At 36.6% G+C, this 13,778-nt stretch overlaps 1 protein-coding gene across 11 annotated transcripts in view; it reads left to right on the top strand.

Annotated features, from left to right (window-relative positions):
- The window catches only part of LOC309629921 (uncharacterized protein), a 321,184-nt gene that overhangs the window by 298,249 nt on the left and 9,157 nt on the right, over positions 1-13,778 (top strand). The window lies entirely within an intron of this gene.

Below are 13,778 nucleotides of genomic sequence, written 5' to 3'. Positions count from 1 at the left end.
GGTTGTAGAAATCTAAATACAGTAAATGCTCTATGACACTGCTGCTGTTGTGAAGTTAATTCTTTTCCTCGAGGAGAAGATCAGTTAGCAATTACTTCAGAGCAGTCCATACAGGCCATCTTAGTTGGCCATTAATTAAGCAATAAGATATGACAGGCAATGTATTTCTGGGCCATTTAACATACCTCTTGAGAGATTTTTTTTTTAAGCAAGAGGGTAAAGGTCAAGTGACTTTAACTACTTGAGAAGTTCACGCCAAAAATTTTCTATTACTACAAGGACATTTAAATGAAAATTATTGATACTAAGACAAACACAGGGAGTTTCTAGTGTATAGTTAGGAAATCAAGCCAAAACAATAAAAAAAAATGCTAATGGGAATACTGTACATTGTACTACAGTTTATCATATTGCATCTCATTTAATTTTCCCAATGACCTTATGAGGTGCCTCTTATCCCCATTATACAGTAGAGGCCTGTGAGGCTCTGGCTAAATTGTTTTGCACTATGATTTAGAATTCTGAAATTAAATGTTATTGGATTCCAAGCTCTTGATTTAGCTGACTTAAAGCATTGTTCTCCCCTACCCAGACCCTAACTTCTTTTGATGAGAGCAAAGATCTTTAGAGAAAAAATGGCTGTCCCATGGGCTACTAGAAAACCAATTCTCCAAACTTCATGACTCCTTTTTTAGTGAGTTTTGCAAAAATTAATAACAGAGGTTATTAAGTAAACCATTAATTAATCCCATAAATCAAAGAATAAATATAATAGCAGACATGCTAGACAAGCCATCTGGAAGACAATTTTTGGGTTTCACTGGACAATACTAAGATTTGTCTGGAAAATGCCCCGCCATGCTGAGGTCCTTTCTTGATAACATTGTCCTATTTATACACCTTATTCCATCTCCCTTGGTCCAGGCACTCATTGTCCTCATTTGGCTCCTAGATGCTGTGCTCAACCCCACTCTTGTTGTATGTATGGACCCACTCTATTAGTTTCTTATTGTGAAAGAAACATGGTCAACTCTCTCTTAGAATTAATGGGTTAATTTTTCCTAAGTTACCCCTGACCCCTCACTCAGTACTTGGTATGCTTCAGACTTAACCTCTCAATTCTACCCATCTTTTTTGAGTTTTCATACTCTACTGATTCCCATCTTTCCCTGCTTATTGTTTTCACTAGAGATACCCTGATAAGCAACACCTAATTTCATTTTATATTCCAAGTGCTTATCACAGTATCTGATATATATTAGATGCTCAATAAATAGCTGTTTTATTTGCTAAATTGATGTATGAATAATTTTATGGATCCAAAATTTCAAAATTTTCAAACATTAACTAAATATTAACCAACAGAGAATAGTCTTTAATGTCTAATTTAATTTTTTATCATGGCATTTTTTAGCTTTCCAAACTCACTTTCACTTTTAATACGCCCAGATTTTAATATGCCTAGATTTTATTTCTTTGTCTTCATTGAAACAGTTTTTAATGTCAGCTCCTGTGACACACCACTCACCTTGTTTTTATTCTGTCTAATGACTTCATCCACTTACTCAATATCTATTGAGGATCGACTATACTTCATCTTTTTTCACGTTATCAAGATTACAGTTTTAGCAGAACTCAATAGCTTTATATTGAGTTAAAATTGTTTCCAGATTCTCACCCTACATTATTCCTCAGTCTTAATTTTCCAAAATTGTACAGTTTTATTGTGTGTGTCTGGGTACATGTGCACACATGTGTATTCCTGGATATATTCCAGGTCAGAATTTGTTGAGTCAGTTATTATGCAAGTGACATTTTAAACCAAAAGAATGCCCTTTGGTCACTCTTTTGGTCAAACATAGAGGAAATTCATAGGTATGGTTTTCTGTTGTCTCCATTGGCTAAAATCAAAGGAAACCCCTGTACATTTTATCATTTAAATCTAGGTGAGTTCAATCAAACAGTAATTGGGGCTCCCTCAAGTTTTTGAGAGGGGATTTTGATTTGAAATGTTGAAGGGGATAGTTGTTTTCATAGGACATGGATTTGTGAGGATGTGTGCAATCCTAGAGGATCTGGCAGCCTTCTCGTGGGGCTGAGGGTTGCCTGTCTGAGGGAGGAAGCAACCTAAAGAGAAGAAGACCTAAGAGGCAGAGAGAAGAGAGTGACTTCTGATGTCATTCTTCGAACTTCTGGATATTATTCTATCCTTGATGATGTTCCCAGGGTGAGTGATATAAATTACCACAAATATGTTGAACCTAGATGAAGTGTAGCTCTCCAAATATAAACTTATGGTTGAAATAGGCTTCTAAGTTTCTTCAGAGTTCTTTCATAAGGTGGATTAGACAGAATGTTTACCACAAGCCTTCCGTGGTTTCACTGTTAAAGAAGACTTGCAGCAGTCAAATTATGGTGTCACATAAAAATTTATTCAACAAAGTCTTCTTGTAGAAATCTCAGACGAAATAGGTCTTTATGGTGAACTGTTTGAGTGCTACTTCCTGTTTAAATGAAGTTCCATGGCGACCATGCATTTTGAGGTCCAATATTGAGACCAAACTTCAAGGTGTATTTTGTTCATCTTTTCTAGGCATCTGAGGTCTGCACAAATATTAAGCTTTTATCCTTAGAATGCTTTTTCAGACTATTGCCAGGAAGACCTGATCTGCTGTATTACTGTAGATGGCTGTCTCTAATACACCAATAGTTATTAAAGGCTCAAATCATGGGTTCTTAGATTCCCCCCCAATTTTTCCTTTTTTTTCATTTGTAACAGGCTTCTGTAAGAATTACTGTACATGCACAAAAAGGGTCCATTTAGAAAATAGTTTGTGAATCCCCATTTTGTACAGTAATGGTCCATATAACTGTATTAAGTCACTTCCTTTAATAGGGAGAGTGCCTTTTTAGTTTTTGAGAAATATGCCCCTGCTGAGGTTTGAACCAGGTACCCTTGGATCTAAAAGCATTTGCTTTACTCTTTAGATAAAGTGAAATCTTCTTAAAAGGGGATCGGGGGGGTGGTGGGTGTTCTCTTTGACTTTGGAGCCATGTCTTTGGCAATTTTATTTTTCTTTCTGAGTTGCTTTCTTGGTCTCTTCTCTTCCTCCTTTATTTTATCTGTTCTAGGTTCTTTTATCATTTCATTGTTTGGCTGGTGTTGGCTTTTAAAAATATGAATATGAACTTCTGCATCTAAAACCAGTATTTAATATCTAATAATGACCATTTGCTGAGCTAAACAATCTGTAAATGCCAGGCCCCAAACATGGGCTAGAGAATCTCTAATATTCTCCCACCTGGAAGAGTTCATGAGTCTAAGTTATTTGTGTCAAGTTAAAAGTGGAAATATTTTTTTCCGTGGAAGAAAAATGATCATGTGGTAGTTTGAATTGGATAGTTTCTGTGAATTGCTTCGTGGTAGCCATTTTGCCAATAAGACTTCTAGAATACTCCTCTTAAAAATATATTGGGAGATCAGCTCGGTGCTTTGTAACCACCTAGAGGGGTGGGATAAGGAGGGTGGGAGGGAGACGCAAGAGGGAGGAGATATAGGGATATATGTATACGTATAGCTGATTCACTTTGTTATACAGCAGAAACTAACACAACATTGTAAAGCAATTATACTCCAATAAAGATGTTAAAAAATTTTTTTAAAAAATAAAGTGAGAAAAAGCAAAACAAAACAAAAACAAACACAAACTATATATATATATATATATATATATATATATATATATATATATATATATATAGTGGTAATTAAAGAAAAGTTTAATCTCATGTATCCCCTCAGATTCCCACTATATACCCACTAGGAAAATTCTAGTGATCTTGTAATTCGTGATGCAACATGCCATCATTCTTTGCAAATCTCTTCATATTCAAAAAGGTTTAACAAGTGAATTATAGATACTTATGAGCTTTTATAGGATGCACTTGTTTTATTCTCAAAACCTGATTGTGTTCCAAATGTTTCCTAAGCAAAATAGCATGTGGAAATCTCTAATAAATGGGCTAGATTGGATGATAGGGTATAATACTACAGGAACCACAGTGACTTTCTTCCTCCTTTGTCAGGGCAGGGATCCACTCAGATTACAGTAGCCACAGGAAACCAGGCTGTAGATCCTTAGTTGCCATTGTTTCATCATTAAACACGTCTTAAATGTTCACAATATGCCAGGTGCCTTATGGAACATGTAAAGACTAGTTCTTGCATAGGAGAAAGAAAGTTTGTTCAAGGATGACATTGGACACATTGTAATTACTCCCACTGGAGCCATATATATATATAGCAAAAAGGGTTTCTGGGTACAGGAAAGAGAATTTATCAAGGCATGTTTTCTTTTTGTTGCAATGCCAGCCTTAATTCTTCACCCATAGCTCTCTGAGGCCAAGCTTGTAACAATTTAGATCTGAATTTGGTAATTCATTCAAGATCAGAATATGAAAAACATTGTTATTTAACAGGATCTTTGAAAGCCAGGAAAGCCTATATGGATTCTTTCTTGGACAGTGAAGTTGCAATCCAGCTCTAAGTTCCTGGAATCACCTTGTATTTGAAAGAAGTCACCAGCAACAGCTAAAACCTTGAGGTTCAAAGTTGACCTGAAATCAGGCTGGAGAGTCTTTGTATCAGAGAGTAACACCAGTTCTACACTAGATTGGGAGACGAAATCTAAAAATAAGTGCTTTTTAATTATCCATAGTCTCTTTAGTGTCAGACCCAGTTAACTACACAACACGCATATGAATGTCCAGCAAAGTACTTGCAATGTAACATTGATTCAATAAATATTTGTGGAACTAAGGAAGTTCCGAGAACTGTAGTAAGAAAATATGAACCATGAACCATGACCAGAAGAAAATGAAATTAATATTTGCAAACCAATTAGACACCGTGATAATTGAGAAGTGCTGGGTCTGAATTTCTGTTCCCCTAGCCTAGACTATTATGCACTACAAAATATCAAAAATAGTTTTTCTTTCAGGGACAATATTAGGCATTTTTTAAGTTTTAGGGGCAATAAGAATGTACCACTGAACTCTTCACAAAAGATTTCTCCCTTCTCAGGTGTTTTCCGGAAAAAAACTTTTTTTAAAGAGTTCACAATTTCAGTCATAGAGATAAAGGGCTTAAATGCTTTGTTTTGCTAATTGGAAGAGTTACGATAAAAAAGGTTTACTAGTTCCTTTCTCGTTTCTCTGGGTCAGGAATAGGAAGGCTCTGGATGCCTAAAGGAAGAAACATAAATATCAATGAAGAATGCAAGAGTACAGAAAGGGTACATTAAATATTAGACTCCTTGCTTCTGCGTGAAAAAGTAAACATAAAAGTTGTGTTCAGTCATTTCAAACAATCACGAGCACCATCTCCAGCTGAGAATTTTGGTCATTTTTATATAGTTGTATTTTCCTGTTCAGTAGTATAAACATCAAGAACACAATTCTCTCCAGGCAGATTATTGCCTCCCCAAATTCGCTTTAATGTAGTCAATACCTTTTCTTTCCACCTTCAATTCTTTATTAAAGAAGCATAATTATCAGCAAACATGTTTTATAGAAAGATAAGGAGAGATGAAATTACAATTTAAAGTCTTGTGAATGATTACCTTCCACTGTATCTTCCTTTAATTAATTGCCCTGTCATGTCCTGCAGATAACTAGCACCTTGAAAGAGGGAGACTCCCTAGGGTGCAACCAGAATAATATTCTATCTCTCCTCTCCCTGCTCTCTCCACTCTCTGCCACCATTACCTTAATTATTCAAACCTCTTCTCCAGACTTGTTTTCTCTGCTGCTTGCATGAAGTCTCAAGCATACCATAACTTTTTCTGGACATTCTTAGATAATAAGTCCCTTAGTCAATTTTGGTAGAAACAAGTTCTCATAGATATTATGAAAATGTCCCATCCAGGGTAATACTAAAAATTTACTGAATTTCACATAAAATCAAAGCTTCTCCCCCTTTTCCAGCATGGAGCTGCTTTAGGCATCAGACAAAGGAGAGGAAGGGCATGGTTGGCTTCATCTTTGTTCCTTATCCTTAAGGCCTCCATCCTGTATCTATTTCCCTTGCTGGATGAGGTTTCTAATCCTTCCACAGATGGAGTGAGAAAAAGGAGGCGTCAGAAACAGTACAGATCATATTTGATGACACTAATTTAATCTAATGATGTTATTCTTAGACAGGACACCCCAGATTCCTGATTCTGATTCTTCCAGAGGGTGACTTTGTGGCTTATTTGGAGACTATCCTGCCAAGATCCTCCAATTTCAGTGATCTCATATGGCAAGGTTTCTAGGTGGCTAGCTGCTCACAACTTCAGTCCTCAGAGTGTAGGAGGTCCTCTCCACATACAACATCACTGATGAGACTCCATCACCAAGCCAGGAATCTCTTTTGGGAAAGTTTTTTCAGACTGGCTTGAATCTAGCTTCTTCTCACATGGTCCACATTTGGTCCATGGGAAACATGCCTTTGCATGAAAATATGGTAGGTGATTTCAATAGAAGAGTCGTTATACCAGATTAAGGAAACAGCATGGATATAGTGAAAATACTGGGGCATGATTTTAGTAAAATATTTTGGTTGTATATGATATATGAAAAAGAAAAAACTAAAAAGGAAGACTTCAGCCAGACTTAAGAGAGTCATAAATGCCAGGATTAGAGAGATTGGAATTTATTCAGTAAGGAAAGTGTGTGAGGGAGGTTACTGGCAGGAAAAGAAAATTAAATAATTGGGATAATTATTTGGAAAGGTTAAATTGGTAGCAGAAAAAGTTAAAAACTAATCAATGGAATGCTTGAAAATGGAAAATAGAAAGTAACTGTGAATTTAAGACAATGACCCAATCAAGAAGCAATGAATTCCTGAATGAATGAGTATAGTGAGAAGAGAAGAGAGAGAAATGAATGCAGAACTATGTCCATGGCAGAGTGGATAGGACTTGCGTACTGGTTGGACATTGGCATTGGAAAGGGAGAGTAGTCAGTATGACTTTAGGATTTATACTCTGAAGGTACAATTCCCCAAAATAGGGAAAAAGTCTATGTTCCAATACAAGAAATAAGTGATGATACAAAATCAAGTGATATTTGATGTTCAGAGAAAGCAATCAGTGGCTGGAGCAGCTGAGAAAAGACTTCGTCAGAAGCTTTGAAAGTTGAACAATAGTTCCTAGTAAAATTGTGAGATGGAATAGAAAATTAATGTGCAAATAAAAGACTCTGACCATTTCCAGTTTGTGTCTAGGTTTTCCAAATACAAATATGTTACCAGAGATTATTCTGTTTTCAGTATCTAAGGTAATCAAGAACAGGAAGAACTGAGGTTTAGATTCACTTAGGATGATATATAAGGAAGCTAAGTCTTAGAAGAAAAATACTTTTTTGAATTTGGTTTATTTTTCAACTTATTTTTCATTTAACAAACAGTAAAATTCTCTATTTTTGGTGTACAGTCCTATGAGTATTGAGAAAATCATAGTCGTGTAGCCACCACTTAAATCAAGACACACATTCACTCCAAAAATTTTTCTCTCACTGTTCCTTTGTAGTCAGCCCCTCCCCTTGCATCTAACTCTCAGCAACCACAGGTCTGTTCTCTTTCCCTATAGTTTTGCCTTTTTCAGAAAGTTGTGGTAGATACAATTTTAATATGGCATTCACTTCTGGTCATAAAAGCTCCCATGATTATGCTACGTTATATGGGTGGGTCAAATATAATTACACAAGCCCTTTAAAAGCAGAGAATTTTTGCCAGCTGGTAACAGAAAAGGAAACCAGAGATTTGAAGCAGGAGGGAGATTCAGGGTGACGTTGCTGGCTTGTTGATGAAGGGAGTCATGTGGAAAGGACCTAACTGTGAACTCTAGGAGCTGAGAACGATCCCCAGCTGATGGGCAGCAGGGAAACTAGCACCAGTGCTACAATGATAAGGAACTAAATTCTGCCAACACCTGAATGAACTTGGATGTTGCTTCTTCCCCAGAACCTCTAGGTAAGGATACAGCCCTTGTTTTTGTGAGATCCTAAGCAGTGAACTTCTGACATATGAAAGTGTGAGCTAATTAGTGGACATTGTTTTAAGCTGCTGAATTTGTTTTACTTTGTTATGCAGTAATAGAAGACAACTACAGTCATATCAATGAAGTTATAGAATATGTTGCCTTTGGGGACTTGCTTCTTTCATTCGACATAATGCATTGGAAATTCATTCATATCGTTATATGGATCACTGAGTAGTATTACATTGAATGAATGTACCACAATTTGTTTATCCATTCACCACTTGGAAGACACTTACGTTGTTTCTAGTTTTCGGAGATTAGAGAAAGGCTGCTCTAATCATTAGTATACAAGTTTTGGGTGAGAATAAGTTTTCATTTCTCTTGTAACAATGCAGGAGTGGGGTTTTGCATCACATCATAAGTATATGTTAAAATTGGTAAGAAACTGCCAAACTGTTTTCTACAGTGGTTGTACCATTTTGCGTTTGCACCGGCAATGTATGGAATTCCCAGTAGGTATTGTCAGTCTTACTTATTCTAGCCATGTGAATAGGTGTATAGCAGTGTATTGCTATTTAATTTGATTTTAAATACATTTGCACAAATTATCATTTTTATAAAATTGTGATAAGCATATTAGCACATAAGCATATTTTAGCTTCTTTACTTGGAAATCACATTTTGAAAATATCCCTTGGGTCAAGATCATCACATTTTTAGATATTAAGAGTTTTCCAGTGAGATATTAAGAAAGCAGATTTGGGCTGAGATTCATTCATTTATTCAACATTTACTGATATCAGATACTGGCTGTGTGCCAGGAATGATGCCAGGTGCCAGGGATAAAAGATGTGTAATATATGGCCCTACCCTCAAGAAGTCCATACTCTCTGAGGAAACACACATGATGTGTACTTGTAATGCAGTCTGGTAGTGGTCATGATGAAGGTATGTGAATGCTCCTATGAGGTCACAGGTGAGGGAGCAATGAATTCTCCTTGAGGGAGCAAGCTAGTGAGGTGATGAGATATGACTCTAGGTGTGCATGGCCTGAGACTGAAGACTTACTATCAGGGAATATTAGCAGTGAAGATTTACATAGAATAGATCACTGGTGTCCAATTGGAGTCACTTTGAACAACCTAATGACAGATGTTTTCTTTCAAATTCTTTCAGATTTTTGGAATCCTTCCCAAATAACTGTGTTGGATATATAATTAAGGATAATATATGACATGATTTTGTAGATTCCCAATAGGAGAGATTCTTATTCTCACAGATGTGTTTTCTTGGTAGAAGCACAAAAGTGGGTAGAACAAACATGCTTTGGAATTTTTTTGAGGGGCACCAATAAACACAGTAAACAGGATTTCTTGGCAGAATCTTTCTCATTTTGGTGTTGCCTTTGTTTTGAAGTTAGTCAATCATTTTTGTAGCACAAATATGTGTGTGTGTATGTTTGTTTGTGCGTGTGTGTATCAGTAAAACAGAGTTAGTTGGGAATAATTAGAAATGTCTTCATGTGAGACAACTAACATGCTTTAAGTGGCTACTTCTGCTAGTGCTGTGATCTTTGAATCTCACATTCAAGAACAAATTACCTGTATTCTAACATGAATAGTACAGCACGTGTTAAAAGCAATAAAAGGGACATTTGTAGTTCTATTTCCCATATCTGGGGCCAGCGCATGTGTGGCAGGGCTATACATGTGAGAACAATTGTGAGTAAACAAAATTGTGCCAAACAAATTAGGGATGGTATAAATAACAGAATAAATAGAGGGTTAATCATTCAATCACTGTAAAAAACATTCTCACACACAACGCCCAAGTTCTAAAGCAAACATTTGGACATTGTGAGTTTTACTTGATTTTAAATTTCAGAAGACTTTTCACTGAGGTAACATTTACTTTCGAGGTGTGTAATCTGGGCTCAGCAGGTTTTAATGCCTTTGATGTTCACCAAGTTTGTTTATGAACTGTGCTAGAGATGGCAATCCAATAACTTCCATGAAAATTCAGAGACAAACACAGGACATCTTTTTTTTCTGTTCTGTTCATAATAGTGTCCTTACTGCCAGAATGTAACCAAGATCTGTTAGAAATGTAAACAAGATTGCCTCTGTGCACCAAAGAGAAGGTGATTGGTGTACCAATAGCAAAAGCCAATGAATTTTAGGTGATTTCAAAATGTACTCTCAATCAATACCATGAGTGCAACATCCTGAGGCATTTTCAAAGCTGCCTGAAGCCATGCATAAGCACCGAATCTATAGACTGTGAGTTATTTGTGCACACCAATGTATTTTCAAAATACTGTGTGTTTTCTTTTGTTTGTTTTTGGCTTTTTGCAACCTATCAGCTTGAGCTAGGTTTTGTGAGAGCTACTGAGACACCATATTGCAATTTTTGAGAGCTCTGCTTTTGATGGCTTGCAATAAACCACACAGGATATTCCCACTGGGGGGAAAGAAGTTGTAAACTGTCACGAATATTACCATTTACATGATTTGGAGCTTGGGGATCTCTTGTTTAGATTTTTAACTCCAGCTAATCACAGATTTTTCTGTTTTGAAAGCAAGGAGTTGAATGTAAACCAATGCAAAGAGGCACAATAAGGCAATTTCAACATGCTAATTAATTTCTATAAAAAACAGAAAGAAATTTCACATGCTCTGATTTTTTCTTTTTCTTTTTTTTTTTTTTTTTGAGGATGGCTCCAGAACATACACTTGACTTGCAGAATCAGTCAAAACCAGTTCTACTGATAAACATAGAGTTGATCTCTGTCTTTGTCTGAAGATGACATCCAGCCAGGTAGCACTGTGAAAATATATTAACACTCATCCAAAAGAGGTAATTAGGATGTGTCAGATGAAAACACTAAAAAAATAAAAAATAAAAAAATAGAATAAATCACAAACATCTACTACATACAAGAAAAGGATTTTCGTTTTCATAAAACTATTAATTTAGAATGTTAAATGATAGACTCATCATCTCTGTTATGTCCAAAGCAGACAGAATATTGGCAGATCTCAAGCTTTTTCAATTTGTTTTTCCCTCTTTATAAAGACATTCTTCTTGAATTTTCTACAAATGCAGCCATCTTGTCAGAACCACTTTCAAAGGGAAATGTGTACTTCAAGAGTAAATAAACCAGATGAATAATCCATTTGCTCATCTTGTAAAAGTAAATGTAACCTGTCTATAAGTAAATATTTTATGAATTTTCATTAACAAAAGTAGAAATGTTCACTTACGGACATTTTAAAAGAATCTATCTAATTTCAAAAATTGTTATCCATATCCTTTTTTTCAGTTTTACAAATGGGCTACTTTATATGTTTAAATAAAATGTAAACCACCACTGTTGAGTGAGAAACCTTTAACTGTTCATTAGTTTAACAAATATTTATCAAGGACCACTCACTGCGACTACTCACTGCGACTCTTCCATGTGGAGCTACCATCATCTCTCCCCTGAATCATTGCACTAGGCTCTGAATAGATCTCTCTGCTTCTGCCCTTGTTTTCTTATTGTTAAGGAGCAGCCAGAATGATTCTGTTAAAGTATGAATCATCCTGTGGCTCTTCTTCTCTGTGCAAAATCTTCCAGTTATTTCCCATTTCACTAAGAGTAAAAGCTGAAATCATTTTATTGGCCTCAAAGACCCTAAATGATCTGTTCCCATCCTCTGTCCTTACTTTTCCTCCCTGACCACACCTTCCAGCTCTTTCCATCTTGCTTATGACCTTCTAGACCTTTAGCAAATTGAGCCATTCCTAGAGAGCATTAGGTGCATTCCAGCCTCAGGAAACTTGCATTTGCTGTTTCCTCTGGCTGGAGCACCCTTCCCCAGCTAGCTGTAAGACTCACTTTCTTCAGGTTTTGACTCAAATGTTACCTTCTCATTGAGGATTTCCTTGCCTATTTTAAGATTGCTACACTTCTCTACTCCCTGTACAATCATAGATCATGTCTGCCTTTCCTCGCTTGATTTTTTTTTCCCACCTTAACACTTACCGCTATCTACTAGACTACATATTTTACTTATTAAAATCTTTTTTATTGTCAGTCTCTCCCACTGGAATCTAAACTCCATGAGGGCAGTGAGTTTTGTCGTTTTGTTTACTTCTTGATTCCTAACATCTGGCACGATACCTGACACAATATATACTACTCTAGGGCAGGCATTGTGGTGAGTGCTGGGATCCAGGTGTGAACAAGTAGATAAGTTCTGCTCTCACGACATGACCTGTCTAATGAGGAAAATAGATAACAAACAAGTCAGCAGGTAAGTGTGATAGCATCAGATTAGAGATAAATGCTATGAAGTATATAACATGTCAAGGAAACATGATAAAGTGAGCAGTGGCCATGGGTGGTGGGCACTTATACTTGGGTGGTTAATAAAAGCATTCCTAAGAAGTAACATTTGAGCTGAGGCCTGAAGAACAAGAAGCAGTACAAAGAGAGCTGTGTCAAAGGCTACGTGGTCTAACATCTGAGAGAACAGAATTTTATATTTAATAACGTTTATTATTAATCAGCAAGGGTTTATTTCTCAAATGTGGCTAGTTGGTGTGCTGGTTTCAAAAGAATTTAAGATATGGTGCTTGCTATAAAGTTACTTGTTATATACTTGGGAACCAATGTTCACTCATATGAAGCAACAGATATTAAAAGATGGAATTTCTAAAAGGAGACACAGCTATGAACGTGGGCTGTAATGATCATCACTAGAGAACGTGGGAAGTGAAGACTGAAAACCTTCTGAGCAAAGGTGAGAATGAGTTTTGTGTGTAAAAAAAATAAGGAGGAAATGTGTTTTACTGCTGTTGAGGTTTCGTAGTAGAGAGAGGGACTCTCAGGGTTGATACAAAGGGCGCACTTGCCTTGGACGGTAACCAAATGTTTAGGACCCATTTTCTAGAAATCACAGGAGCCGTGCCCAATTCTTCCACTGTACTCACACTTACACCCAGTTCATCAGTAAGACAGGGAAGCTCTGTTTCCAACATATATCCCAAATCATCCACCTTTCCAGCTACTACCTTATCCAATTTACTCTCCTCTCTTGCCTGGACTATGGAGTTCCAATTCTTCTCCCTGTTTTCACTCTTGGACCCCTACATTCCTTTCTCCATGCAATGCATGTTCAAAACATGTCAGTCACTTCCTTTCGAACTTAGAATAGAATTCGATCTCCTTACCATGACCTAGCAGTCCTGTATGACCTACCCTTGCCCACCCATCTTCTACGAGAACTCCCATACCTCACCATATGCTCCGGCCACACCTTCCTTATGTTCTCCATTCTCTGGAAATTATAGACGGTTATCAGGCTTTAGTTACCTAGCTCTTGGTATGCACTCTGTCTTAATAATTTTCACTCATCCTCACGGCTTTCTCCTTGTCACTCAGGATTCACCTTAATGTCAAGTCCCTGTGGAGGACCTTCCTGACCATCTTATCTAAAACACCATCCTCGGCATTTTCTGTAACATTACCCAGCTGCCTTTTCTTACTAGTTTTTAATCATTATGTGGAAATATTTTATGTATTTGTTTATCTGTTTATTATTTGTCTTTCTCTACCAGGATATAAGCTCTGTGAGAGCAGAGATTTTTGTTTGTCTTATTCCTCACCATGTCTCCAGAGCCTAAAAACTAATTTTTTTTAGGCCTTTCTGGAATGTAATAGGTAGATAATGTTTAATTAAATGAATGAAAATAGGGAAATGTTGAAAC

Source organism: Balaenoptera borealis (assembly GCF_965194805.1).
Source record: "Balaenoptera borealis genome assembly, chromosome: 5".
NCBI lineage: Eukaryota > Metazoa > Chordata > Mammalia > Artiodactyla > Balaenopteridae > Balaenoptera > Balaenoptera borealis.
The sequence above is the reverse complement of the archived record's forward strand: the minus strand, read 5'-3'. Positions and strand labels throughout refer to the sequence as shown.